The sequence below is a fragment of the Coloeus monedula genome (genome assembly GCF_965178545.1).
Source record: "Coloeus monedula genome assembly, contig: HAP1_SCAFFOLD_103, whole genome shotgun sequence".
Taxonomy (NCBI): domain Eukaryota; kingdom Metazoa; phylum Chordata; class Aves; order Passeriformes; family Corvidae; genus Coloeus; species Coloeus monedula.
The window spans coordinates 34,999-47,198 of record NW_028120800.1 but is presented as its reverse complement, the minus strand read 5'-3'; positions in this window follow the sequence as shown (position 1 = coordinate 47,198).

The following is a 12,200-nucleotide window of genomic DNA, read 5'->3' as shown; positions in this document are numbered from 1 at the left end:
GGGGTGGGAAGAATGAATTCTTACATTTGTAGCCCAGGGATTCCTGAGCAGGATCCCGGCAGGGAAGACTGCAGGGATCAGGCTGGGGCCTGATCGCAGCTGGGGGCAGCGAGCCTTGGAATTGGCTGAAGGGAAGAAAGAGGGATCCTTTGAGCACAAGGATCAGGTGTCAAATGCGGAGATGGCATCAGACAATTCCTCGGGAGGGTTTAGTTCCTGGGCCAAATCGATCTCCTGCCTTGTGAAGGAGCTCAGAGAGCTGGGAAGAGCCCAAGCAACGCAGGGAATGCACCGGCAGATAAAAGTGCCGGGGAACGGTGGGGAAAAGCATCCGAACAGGGGGCCTCGTTTTGTACAGGGACGGTACAAAAAATTGTCCGAAAGAATAGGAATGGAATGGGATTTTACGTATTCCTCGGAGGCCACAATCCAGTGGGAAAGCTGAGAGAAAGAAACAAGGCCTAAAAAGGCAGATGAGCCAAATCTGCCCAAAGCCTCCAATGGCCACATTCCCTGGCATTGCTGAGGACTTCAGCCAAGCTCCAAGCAAAAGGTGAGCCCCTGATTTTGGTGCCAAGGGAAACTCCAAGTTAAGAATGATCCAAATATGAAGCGCTTCTCACAAAACTCAGCTTTGCAAACCTTTCTTTGGGCTAAAAAAGAAAAGATGGGAATGCCCTTGGCAGAAAAGCAGCTGTGAGGCACAGCAGGCTTCAAATGCCTGTCAGCAGGAGCTCCAGGAGAAACGGCTGCTGGCTCCGGGCATCCTGGGCTTTCCAGGCAGGTTTTGTACTGGATTGCAAGGCAGTTTTCCTGCCTCTGGGGGGTGGCACCTGCATCCCGCTGGAAAGGGAAAATGTGGAGAGAGGGGCAAGCGGGAAGACGGTTGCTGCTGTGTGTCCTTGGATCGCAGTTCCTCCCGGTGAGTCTGTGCTGCTGGAAGTTTGAAGGAGATCAGTCCTGGAGTACGTGTGGGTTCACCTGTGGGGTTTGGGAGCGACACTGGACATGAAATTCCAGGGATGTTCCCTTTGCTGGAGTGAGAAGCAGTGGAAGCACTTTGCTGTCTGCTTCTTCATCGCCTGCGCCTCGGTCCCCTGGGGCTCCAGGTAATCCCCTCTCACCTTTGCTTTTCCAAGGGTCTCTAAATGAGGGCTTGAGCTTTGGTGTAGCTCCCTTTACAGGGAAGATCTGTTCCAGGAAAGGTCTCCTGGTCTGGCCTGATGGCGTTGCAGGAAGAGCAGGAAACCCCGCAGCTCCTGTGGCTCCCTCATCTGATTTGCCTGCAGGCAGCAGCAAGGATCATTCCCAAGTGTCATCCCCTGGCTCCGTGACTCGGTGAGGTTGTGTTCCCCCAAAGGCCAGGGGCCGCTTTGTTTTGCAGCTCACGAAAGTCCAGCTCGGTGGTGCTGGGTTTGGTTTTTGTGTGTAATGAAGGCACTAAAAAATTCCCCTCCTTCACTGGCACAGCCCTGGAGTGGGAGCAGATTCCCCTTATCCCGCAGTTATCCCGCTCCTGCCCTGGATCCCTGCGGTGCCGTGTGTTCTCCAAGCTCACAGCACTGCTGGCTCTAAACAAGAGAAACAATCCCTGTTCCTTCTCTTCTCCGTCCTTGATGTTCCCAGGCCCTGCATCTCCCTGGCTATTCCCTGTGGGAGTCTTCATCTCCATCCCACCTTATCCCGATCAGGTAAGGGTCTGAGACGTGTTTAGCAGCAAATGCATTCCTGTGAAGAAAGCCAAGAGCAAAGAGCATCCAGATGCAGAGAAGTCTTTAGAAAAGCGTTCCAGACGTGCAAATGAGGGATGTGTCTTCCTGCATCTCCTGTTGTTTTTCTCTGTCACGTTTTGGAAGGGTTTCTCTCAGTGATTTCCTGCAGTCCAGGTGCGTCCCTTCTTTTGTCCAAATCCAGTGCCAGAGGATCGAACAACTGACGAGTGGGGCCTGGGATGAAAACGGTTCTCCTAAAATGAGGGAAACAATGCTAGAAGAGAAATGAGCATCCTTTTAATGCCTGGAATAAAAATGCTGGAAAAGGGCACTTTTTATTTGATATGGTGTCATTCTCCTTTTTTTTTCCATAGCTAAAACTCCACGGTGAGCAATCAGAGCAGAAATAGGAAATGCAGGAGTCTTGGATTCCACAGTGGGATTAACTTCCCTTTTCTGCTCTCTTTCAGGACAGGAAAAACCACTGAACTCGCCCCATCTTTGGGACCAAGAGCTTTGGTGCTGGAGTAGGCAAAGCCAGCTAGGGCCCCCCTTGTCCTGCCCATGGTGTGGGTCAGGGACAGGCTCCTCTTCTCCTCTGCGCTGGGATGAACTGCCTAGGGAATGCTATTTCTGACAGCCCGGTCCTAGCCCCAGCTACTGGCAATGGGCGGAGGTGAAGAGGCAAGTGCCAGAGTTGCTTGGGGATGATGGAATTGTGGTGTTTGGCTGTGCCCAGAGGGGCAGGTTGGGCATTTCTGTGTGTCTGAGGACCAGTTTGGGTGCTGGGGAGCCCGGGGAGCCGAGCTCTCAGTGCATTCCCAGCTCACCCGGGGGTGGGAGCTGGTGCAGGGCTGGGTGACAGCCTCTGGTCGGGCTCGGGGCAGGCCCTGGCCCCGGCACAGACACGCTGGGGTGGTTTGGGGACGCTTGGGGAGCAATGGGAAGAAAATGAGGGATGGTGCTGGGCAGAGCGATCGGCCTGCGCTCGTGTCAGCGCAGCCGTGCAGGGCACTGGGATCTGGGTAAAGCACCGGCTCTCCTGGTGTTCAGGGAAGCAAGGTCTGTATTTATCCATACATATTTATCCCTACATATTTATCCCTATATTTATCCATGGATTATCCATATATGTTTATCCATATACATTTATCCATATTTTTATCCACGTATTTACCCATGAATTTATCCCTATATTTACCCATGTATTTACCCAGGTATTTTATGAACACTCAAGTGCCATATCCATGTATTTTATGAGCACTTCCAGGGTTGGTGACTCCACCACTGCCCTGGGCAGCTGTTCCAGCGCTGGACAACCCTTCCCATGCTGGGCCAGGAGATGGATTCTGGAAATGCAGACTCTGAGGAGCTGGGGATTAAGGCAGCATTGGATTCCTTTATTCTCCCAGAAGGATAAAGGAGATTTATCCCCAGACGAACCAGAGGTGATCACACTGAGGTCATTAGTGGGATTTCTTCCTTACTCCCACAAATACCCACTGGGGTGACAGAGTTCCCTACAAGGGCGGTGTTGGAAGGAGCTGCTGGAATGTTTTGCTGTTTATTGGGATCCACAGGATGTTTGGTGTCTCTCAGAGCTGTTCCAGGCTTTCCACAGACCCAAACGCTCCTCACACTTCTCCTCAGAGTAGAGAGGTTTCCCAGAGTGCTGGTTTTTAATTTCAGATGCTGGGATAATGACACGGCTTCAGGAGGCAGGAGACTCATTGTGCTGTGCCTCAGTCCAGGCAGGGACAACCCCCAGCTAATAAAAACCTCTTTAAAGCACAAAAAGTCCCATTAAACTGATATTATAAAGGCTGCAAATTGAAGCAGGCCTCAATCAGAAAGCAGCAGAATTTAATTCCCCCCCTTACCCATTTGCATGATGATCTCCTTCCTAATTGCCCATCCACACTTTTCCCACAGAAGTGCTGTCCCGAGGTTGGAGATGGTTCCAGCTTTATGGAGCTTTGATCTTTATCTGCTTTTACTTTTTACAGGGCACAGAACCCGAGAGTGGCAGCTGCTTTCCTCTTGTTCCTCCTGTGGCAGTGAACTGCTCTTCCCGAGGACGGCTGCAGGAATTCTCAGGCAGCATAATGTATGGAATGCCAGGCACGCTACAGAATTCCAGTGGGAGCAGCAGGAACTTCTGTTCTTTACTGGCAGGGCTGTGCCATGAAGGGGAGCTCGGAGATATTGGTCAGCTCAGGGAATGAGCCTGGCTCATGGTAAGGAAATTCACTGTGCAGTTACTTTGGGCTCTTTCTCTCCTTCTCCTTCTCCTTCTCCTTCTCCTTCTCCTTCTCCTTCTCCTTCTCCTCCTTCTCCTTCTCCCTCTCTTCCCAACACCAGTTCCAGACCTCAGTATAATCCATGTTCCCACAGCCTGACCTTGCAGTTTTCCCAGTTTAGCAGCCCCAGCCACACTTGCAGCCTCTCTGTCTGGACTTTGTCTTGCTGAAATCTCCCTTTGTTGATCCTTTGCTGCCTCACCTCTTATCCAGCAATAACGTGCAGTGGGTGGAAGCTTCTCAGAATTCCCTCCCTGTTCCACTGGAAACATTCCCAAGTGGAAGCAGCTGCACTGCCCATCAGCACTTGCCTGCTTTTAGGGGTGGTTGAGGCATGAAGGATGCAACAAATGGAGTTGGCTCCAAGGGGATGAAATGCTCCCCCTGAGGCTGCTCAGAGAGCTGGAGCTGAGGAATCCGGGTGGGAATCACTCCAAGAAAAAGGAAGGAAAAGAGATCAGAGGAACAGGGATGCAATTCCAACCTCTCCAAGGACTGGGATGGGCACATTCACCAACACCATTTAATCTAGACACGATTTCTTCTTTGCCTCTGGCTGCCAGGAGCAGGATGAGCAGTTTAATGAGTTTAAATAGTGAATAGTTTAATTAGCTGGAAGAGACTGGATCAATAGCTGCTTAAACAAACAACTGGATCCCTGTTTCCAAGCTTGGATGTAGTTTTGGAAGGTTCCTGGCAGTTTGGCAGGGATTAGTGATGCTGAGAATGTGCTTTTTTGTGGGTTTGGGGCTTTTACTCCTGTTCACGTGGCTGCTCTTTTTCTTGTTGAGTGGAAAACAGGAGGGAAAGAGCAACGATGGAAGGAATTCCACTCTTGCTGCTTGAAGGGATGGATCAGGAAGGGAACAGGCTGCAGGGAATTTGGAGTGCAAACTGAGATCTCTCCGATATTTTCGGCTCAGTCAGTCCATCAGTGCTTGGTGGCTGTTTAGGCCACGTGCAAGGTGAATGATGGTGCACATGGCAGAGCTGCTGGTGGCTCCTTCCCCTGCCCGGCTGTCAGTCACCCTGCAGGGTGCTGGAGCAGCGTGCCAGAGGCCGTGGATCCTATGGATCCCATGGATCCCAGGGGCGTGATCAGGAGCCTGGGCCTGCTGGCCACTCCTTGCTCTCTCTTACCCTGATTTTTCAGCTCTGCAGCGAATCCAGCTTGAGTTTTTCAACCCCCCAGAAACCCAGGGACCTTTCATGTCTGTTCTCAGATCTGGGATTTAAATCCAGCCCTTATCAAAGCACCCCGTGACCAGGCAGGCCCTGAATCCCAGCAGGGATCTGATAAAGAGGGACCTGACATCCTAAAGAAACCCTTTGAAATCCTGCTGGGATTGATTTGTATCCATAATGGAGCCCCGAGCTCTCTGCCAGGGAGAGATGAAGCTGCTCCCTTGCTTTATTATCCTCAGGCCCTTCCCAGCTTTGAGGGAAATTCAGTCCCTCTTCAAGCCCCAAAATCATGGAAAAGCTCCTTTGTATCCTGTCCACAGCCCCTACGTGGATTAATCAACTTTTTATTTGATATGGTGTCATTCTCCTTTTTTTTCCATGGATAAAACTCCACGGTGAGCAATCAGAGCAGAAATAGGAAATGCAGGAGTCTTGGATTCCACAGTGGGATTAACTTCCCTTTTCTGCTCTCTTTCAGGACAGGAAAAACCACTGAACTCGCCCCATCTTTGGGACCAAGAGCTTTGGTGCTGGAGTAGGCAAAGCCAGCTAGGGCCCCCCTTGTCCTGCCCATGGTGTGGGTCAGGGACAGGCTCCTCTTCTCCTCTGCGCTGGGATGAACTGCCTAGGGAATGCTATTTCTGACAGCCCGGTCCTAGCCCCGGCTACTGGAAATGGGCGGAGGTGAAGAGGCAAGTGCCAGAGTTGCTTGGGGATGATGGAATTGTGGTGTTTGGCTGTGCCCAGAGGGGCAGGTTGGGCATTTCTGTGTGTCTGAGGACCGGTTTGGGTGCTGGGGAGCCCGGGGAGCCGAGCTCTCAGTGCATTCCCAGCTCACCCGGGGGTGGGAGCTGGTGCAGGGCTGGGTGACAGCCTCTGGTCGGGCTCGGGGCAGGCCCTGGCCCCGGCACAGACACGCTGGGGTGCTTTGGGGCCGCTTGGGGAGCAATGGGAAGAAAATGAGGGATGGTGCTGGGCGGAGCGATCGGCCTGTGCTCGTGTCAGCGCAGCCGTGCAGGGCACTGGGATCTGGGTAAAACACCGGCTCTCCTGGTGTTCAGGGGTGCAAGGTCTGAGGGACCGGATTTACTTGGGGTTTTCCAGGACAGCAGGAAGAAGAGGAAATGTGGTGCCAGAGGTGCGTCCCATCAGGTTGCAGTTCCCTCTTTCCCATTTCCATTTCCTCCTCAGTGCGGGTGTCCCCTGCAGCCCATGAGCACGGGGCCGGTGACAACTCCCTGTCTGTAGAGGGATTCCTTATGGAACAAGGGCAGATGACACTTGTGTGAGGCTTACGACTGTTAGATTTAGACCAGGATGGGTTTAAGGAAAACTAGAACCGTGTGTTAATCTTACTGGTCAATGAACAAATGGAATCCACACTTCTATAAGAAAAAATAGAGTGTATGGAGCATATAGAAGAAGCTGGTTTTGCCTGCTGCTGCTGCTTGGCTTTATCATGTAACCCCATTCGAACTCTGCCTTCAAGACAGCTGTGAGACCGTGAAATAAAGAACTCAGCAGAACAGCAGCCTCCTCTGCTCTTTCACCCTGGTCCGAGAAGGAGGGGTACCCTGTCAAAGGCTCAACACTTGCCTTTCTGACTTTGTTTCTAAATTTCTACCTTTCTAATTTTGTTTGTTTCTAATTTTTTTGTTTGTTTGTTTCTAACTTTGTTTGTTTTCAACTTTCTCCCTTTAGAAATTTGTTTGTTTCTTGTATTTTACCTCTTTGTTTGTTTCTAAATTTCTGCCGTTGTAACTTTGTTTCTAACTTTCTACTTTTAAAATTTCATTTGTTTTTAACTTTTTACCATTCCTCCCAGCGAGGGCTGTGTGCAGAATACTAAAACCTGTTAAGTTCTTCACTTTTACGTCTATAGGCAAATGCTACTGATTTAGATGTAAATTCATTTGGAAATAAGCCAGCCCTCTCTGTCTACTCTGTCGCATACAGCAATATAAGAAGCTGGGAATAGAGATCCGCAGGTTTTGAGAATAAGGAGCCGGCGTTTTTCTGTAGGAAGGAAAGCAGCAAGCGCCTGGCCGCAGGAGCCGAGACGCTCGGGCTGCAGGAGCTGCAGAGCGCCCGGAGCCGGCTTTTCCCTGTGCTCTGTGCCTGCCCCCGGGCTGAGCTGGGCGGCGCTGCTGCCGCCCGGTGCCGGCTGAGCCGAGAGGGCGGCGGCCTCGGTGGCTGCCGAGCGTGGCAAGGAGCGGGAGCGAGCGGGGCCGGGTCTGTCAGCGGAGGGGAGGGGCGAAGGGCGGTTCGGAGCCGAGGGACACGGCCGTGCGTGAGCGGGGCCACAGCTATGGAAAGGAACGGGCGCCGTGCGGGGCGGTGACCGCGGGGAATGACAGCGCGGGGGGCGGCCCGGCGGGGCCGGTTTTGCCGGGCAGCAGAGGCGCGGTCGCAGCGCGACCCGGGCGGGAGGCACCGGGCGGGCACGGTTGGAATAGAGATGCCAATGTGCCGCTCTCAAGCGGGCGGCTCGGAAAGGAAGGCGCAGTTCCGCGCTCTCGGGACGGCCTAAGTGACGCTTTATTATCACCTGCCAGGACCTTGACGAGGGCTGGTGCCACTTCCGCCACACTCAAGATGGCGGACGCACTAGGCCCCCTGCGAGAGGTGTCCCTGCCGATGCCTGCCGCCGGTCGCGGAGCCGTCGCCCGCCTCTGGCGCCGCTGACCCCGCCAGCCGTGTCCTCGCACCGGGTAGCACCGCGGAAAATCGCGCGGAAAGCGCGAGATCGGTGTCGGAGTCCGGGCCGGATTCAGGCAGCCGACTAGACAGAAGCCCTTGTGAGGGGGGGCTTAAATGCACCACACTAAAGATGGCGGCTCGACCGGAAGTGGCTTCTGCCAGCACCCAAGATGGCGGCGAAGGGCGGCTGCTCCGGGCTTGGAGGTGAGTTGTGAACGGGGACAGCCCCGAGCGAACGGCAGGGGCCGCGGGGGATCGGTATTCCGGCCCAGGGATGAGTGTCCCGGCCCAGGGATTGCTGTCCTGGCACAGCGGGGGAGCTGCAGGCACGGGGCACCGGAGCTGCCTCATCCGTGCGGGGCCCAAGGCGTCGCTCCGGGGTGGATTCTGTAGGGGACAAAATGAACATTTTGGGGTAAAATCTGGGTTAATCTGCAGGGGAGAGAATGAACAGTTTGGGGTAAGAATGAGCTGATCGGTGCTCGCCGGAGGGGCCAGCTCGGGCTGGTTCTGTGTTGCTGTGAAGAATTTGCTTTGTGGAAAGAAAGAGACACCTGAGACTGCCGCGGGAATCCTGGGGTGGAGCCGGGAAGGAAACCTGGTCTGACTGCGGGAATGGGAAGGGGGGGTCAGGAGGGGTCCTGGTCGGTCACTGGAGCTGCCGCCGGGAAGGCGACGTGTAACAATGTATAGCGAGGTGTAAGGAACATATTGATTACTGGATTATCTATAACAAGGTGTGAGGAACATATTGATTATTGGATTATCTATAACGAGGTATAAGGAAGATATTGATTGCTGGACTATCTAATGATACTATATAACAATCGTACAAGGAGATCTATATAAAAAATCCTCCATGGTCATCCTTCTCCCAGCCCCACTGTGTTTTCAGGGTGTTGGGGGCAGAGTTTGGGTCTGGACAAGGCTCTCGGGCACAGGGTGGGATTCTTGGGGTGCAGGGCCAGGATTTGGACTCGATGCTCCCTGTGGGTCCCTTGCAGCCCAGGAAATGCTGCGATCCTGTGCCTCTGAGGGTGAAATAAAGGGGAGCGGTGGGGTTTGTGCCCGCTGTGTTCACGGCCCCGCCGGCTCAGGGCGGGTTAAAGGCGCAGCTGCCCCGAGACAGCGGGACCGGCCGGGGCTGCTCGCTCCCGGTGCTGCCGCCCCGTGGGGAGAGCCCGGCACTGCAGCCCGGAACGGCGCTGGACACGGGATGGGCGTGGAACAGCAGCGCAGGGGATGCTGAGGCAGCCCAGGGAATGCTGCGGTCCCAGGGAAGGCTGAGGCGTCCCAGGGAATGCTGAGGCAGCCCAGGGAAGGCTGAGGCGTCCCAGGGAATGCTGAGGCTTCCCCTGCCCGGGGCACTCGGCAGCAAATCCCTGATGTTGAGCAGAAAAAGGAAAGTTCTGGGTTAGTGGGAGGAGGTTTCTGGAATGGAGCTGGGACAGGTGCTGATCCACGCATGGAATCGAGGCTGGTTTGGCTTGGAAGGGACCACCAGGATCATTTACACTCTGTTTGTTGTCTGGTTCCACAGCAAAGAACATCCAGAACTGCCACCTCACCCTCACGGACAGCAGGAATGCCTTCCATAGCTCTTGTTTTGGAATGGGAATGGCTGTTGGGAGCTCTGGCAGGACCAGGTAAGAAGAGAAATGGGATCATTGTGGCTGCTGCTGGAGGTGGTTTTCTGCTTTCCGGCTGTTCTTCTCATTGATCCTTTCACAGCAGTGTTCTAGGGCACATTTGAGGGTAATTCCAGGAATTTCAAAACAGTTGAAAAATGGTGGGGAAAAGATGTGAACCTGATCCATTTCTAGTAATTCCAAGCTTCTCTCACAGCACTGTTCCAGGGGAAAGCTGATGAAAGGATAAAGATGCAGAGGAACAAGTGCTGTAAACCCCCCAGGCTCTCTGACAGAGCGAACCTTCCAGTAATGCCAGTACATCGCTCTGAGAGACTCTGGGATCACAAGGTTTTCCAGGAAAGCAAAACAAGGGCGGAGATGAGGGAACAGGCTTCCAGTTAAGAATGGTTTGGTGGGTGTAGGAATGATTCTTGTATGTTTGATGCTTCCCTTTTTATTCCTGAATAATTTAAAAATGATTCCTTGAATAAATCATCTAAATTTGGGAATTTAAATTTGAGAGGGAACAGTGCAACATTAATACAGGCAGAGATCATGGAATGATGGAATGGTTTGCATTGAAAGCCCCATCTCTGAGCCTGTTCTGGGCAGGCTCCTGCCCATCGGCCACTCGTTGCAGGTGGACATGGAAGTGATGGAGGCGTTCAGGGAACGCTGATTGGTTTTCCCTGCCTCTGGCAGTCAGGTCATTAAAAAGACTAATTGACCTCTTCCAGTGGGGAGACATTTAAACAAGAGGTGCCAAAAAGAATTGGAGCTTCTGCACGATGAAATCTGCAAGTATCCAACTTAAAATCCCCCCTGGATCGTCACCGGTCCAACTCCCATGGACTGGTCACCTTGGCCAGGAGTGTCCAATCCTGCTGTCAATGCACTGGGCCGGGGTCTCATTTTCATTTCATGTAAAGACCCTCTGGGTGCCCCCCAGTCACTGGAAAGACCGGACTGGGCTCCCAGGGCAGTAATTCCAGGTGTTCTCTTCATGGGAATAGCACAGGAGCCTTCCCCTTGGCCAGAGGAGTGGCCAGTGCCTCCCTCAGTCCACAAATCCCCAGGACAGAACACAGAGAAAGCAACAGGAATATGGAAATCCCCCACAGTGGGAGATTCTGGTGCTCTGGATTAGATTTTGGATTTATAACGTTAAAGGGAGGGGTTTCAAAGACTGAAATATTATGTTTTATGACTCAAACATTTTCTTAAAAGACTTTTAAAACTGTATTACAAAAACTGCAGAAGACTCCCACACCCTGAATGGGGCCCCGAGGCCTGACACTGCTCGCTGATGAAGGTAAGATAAAGTAACAGCTCAGGGCTGGGGATATTCACGGAGCTCAGGCTTAACACCTCCAAGATGAGGAGCACAGCCCCAGGGCTATCAGCTGCCCGGGCTGGCACCAAGGGGTGGAGGGAGGAGAGGCTTTGGGTACCTTGGAAAAGCCGGTGGTCACAGCCGCAGTGACTGCCCATCCTGCACTGTGCAGAGCCCGGCTGCGGGGTCCTCACCGGGGGGAGGAAGCTCATCCACAGCAGAAGGGGTGACATGGCCCAGCACAGGGGCCCCCAGAGCCTGCAGCAGAGCACCAGAGATGATGCAGCAGACCCTCAGTGTTGCAAGGGACAGCGTCAAGCCGGCCCCTGCAAGAGAGGCACGTGGGCGTTCCCAGCTGGCCCAAAGTGTGCATTAACCCACGGAATTCTGCACCCTTCGGCTGGGGCAGCGTGTGGCGGCGTGGCCACGGCGCCCACGGGGGACCCTCCCCACCGGCAGGGCGGATGGAGGGGAGCAACGAGACGTCGTTGGCACCCTCAGATGGGTGATGGGCTTCCATCCAACCCCTCTCCCTGTTCCCCACGCACCCTACCCTTCTGTTTTCTATTTCTCTCTCTTCCCTTCTCTTTGTCTCTCTACTATTAAATAAAATACATCCATTTTTTTGGCAACAACATCTAGCCTCGTTTGGTTTTAATCTCGTTTCTGGGGATATTTTGAACCTTCTAAGTTCTTTCTGGTTTAGGCACAGAGACTGAGCTTGCTTTGCTTTTCTGCGTTTAAACCGGATCATAACAGGGCAGGTGTGGAGGGGTTTTTCTCCCTCTCCTGTTCATTAGTGTTACCACTGCTCTTGTTGCTCTCACTGTTACTATGTGTTGTCATTAATCTCAAATGATTGTATTTGTCTTGGTTTCCATTCTTAAACTGTTCTGAGCTGGAATTTTGTCTCTGGTCTCTTCCCCATCCCACGGGGGGTGAGGGAGCGGCTGCTGGTGCCCAGCTGGGGTCCAGCCATGGCCCCGGGCACTTCTGGGGGCTCCGAACCCGAGGGACAGGAGCGGTTTTGGGCTCACAAAGAGACCCAGTGCTGCGTTTCTGGGGCTCAGAAGCAGGCGCAGAGCTTAAAAGCAGAGACTAAATCCTGCATTGTGGAGTCCTATTAGCGCAGGCCGAGGCCCTAGGGTATATCACTGTCCCACAGCCGTAGGGAGGAGGAGGAGGAGAGAAGATCCGGCAGGCAGGAATTGTGCAGCAAGATTGATTAATTATTTTACAAACTCTTTTATAGACTTCTTTCTTCATAGTCTAATTGGACAAAGGATCAGCCTCCCCTTGGGGGTGATTGGCTAAAATCCTAAAACATCCATTGTCAAAA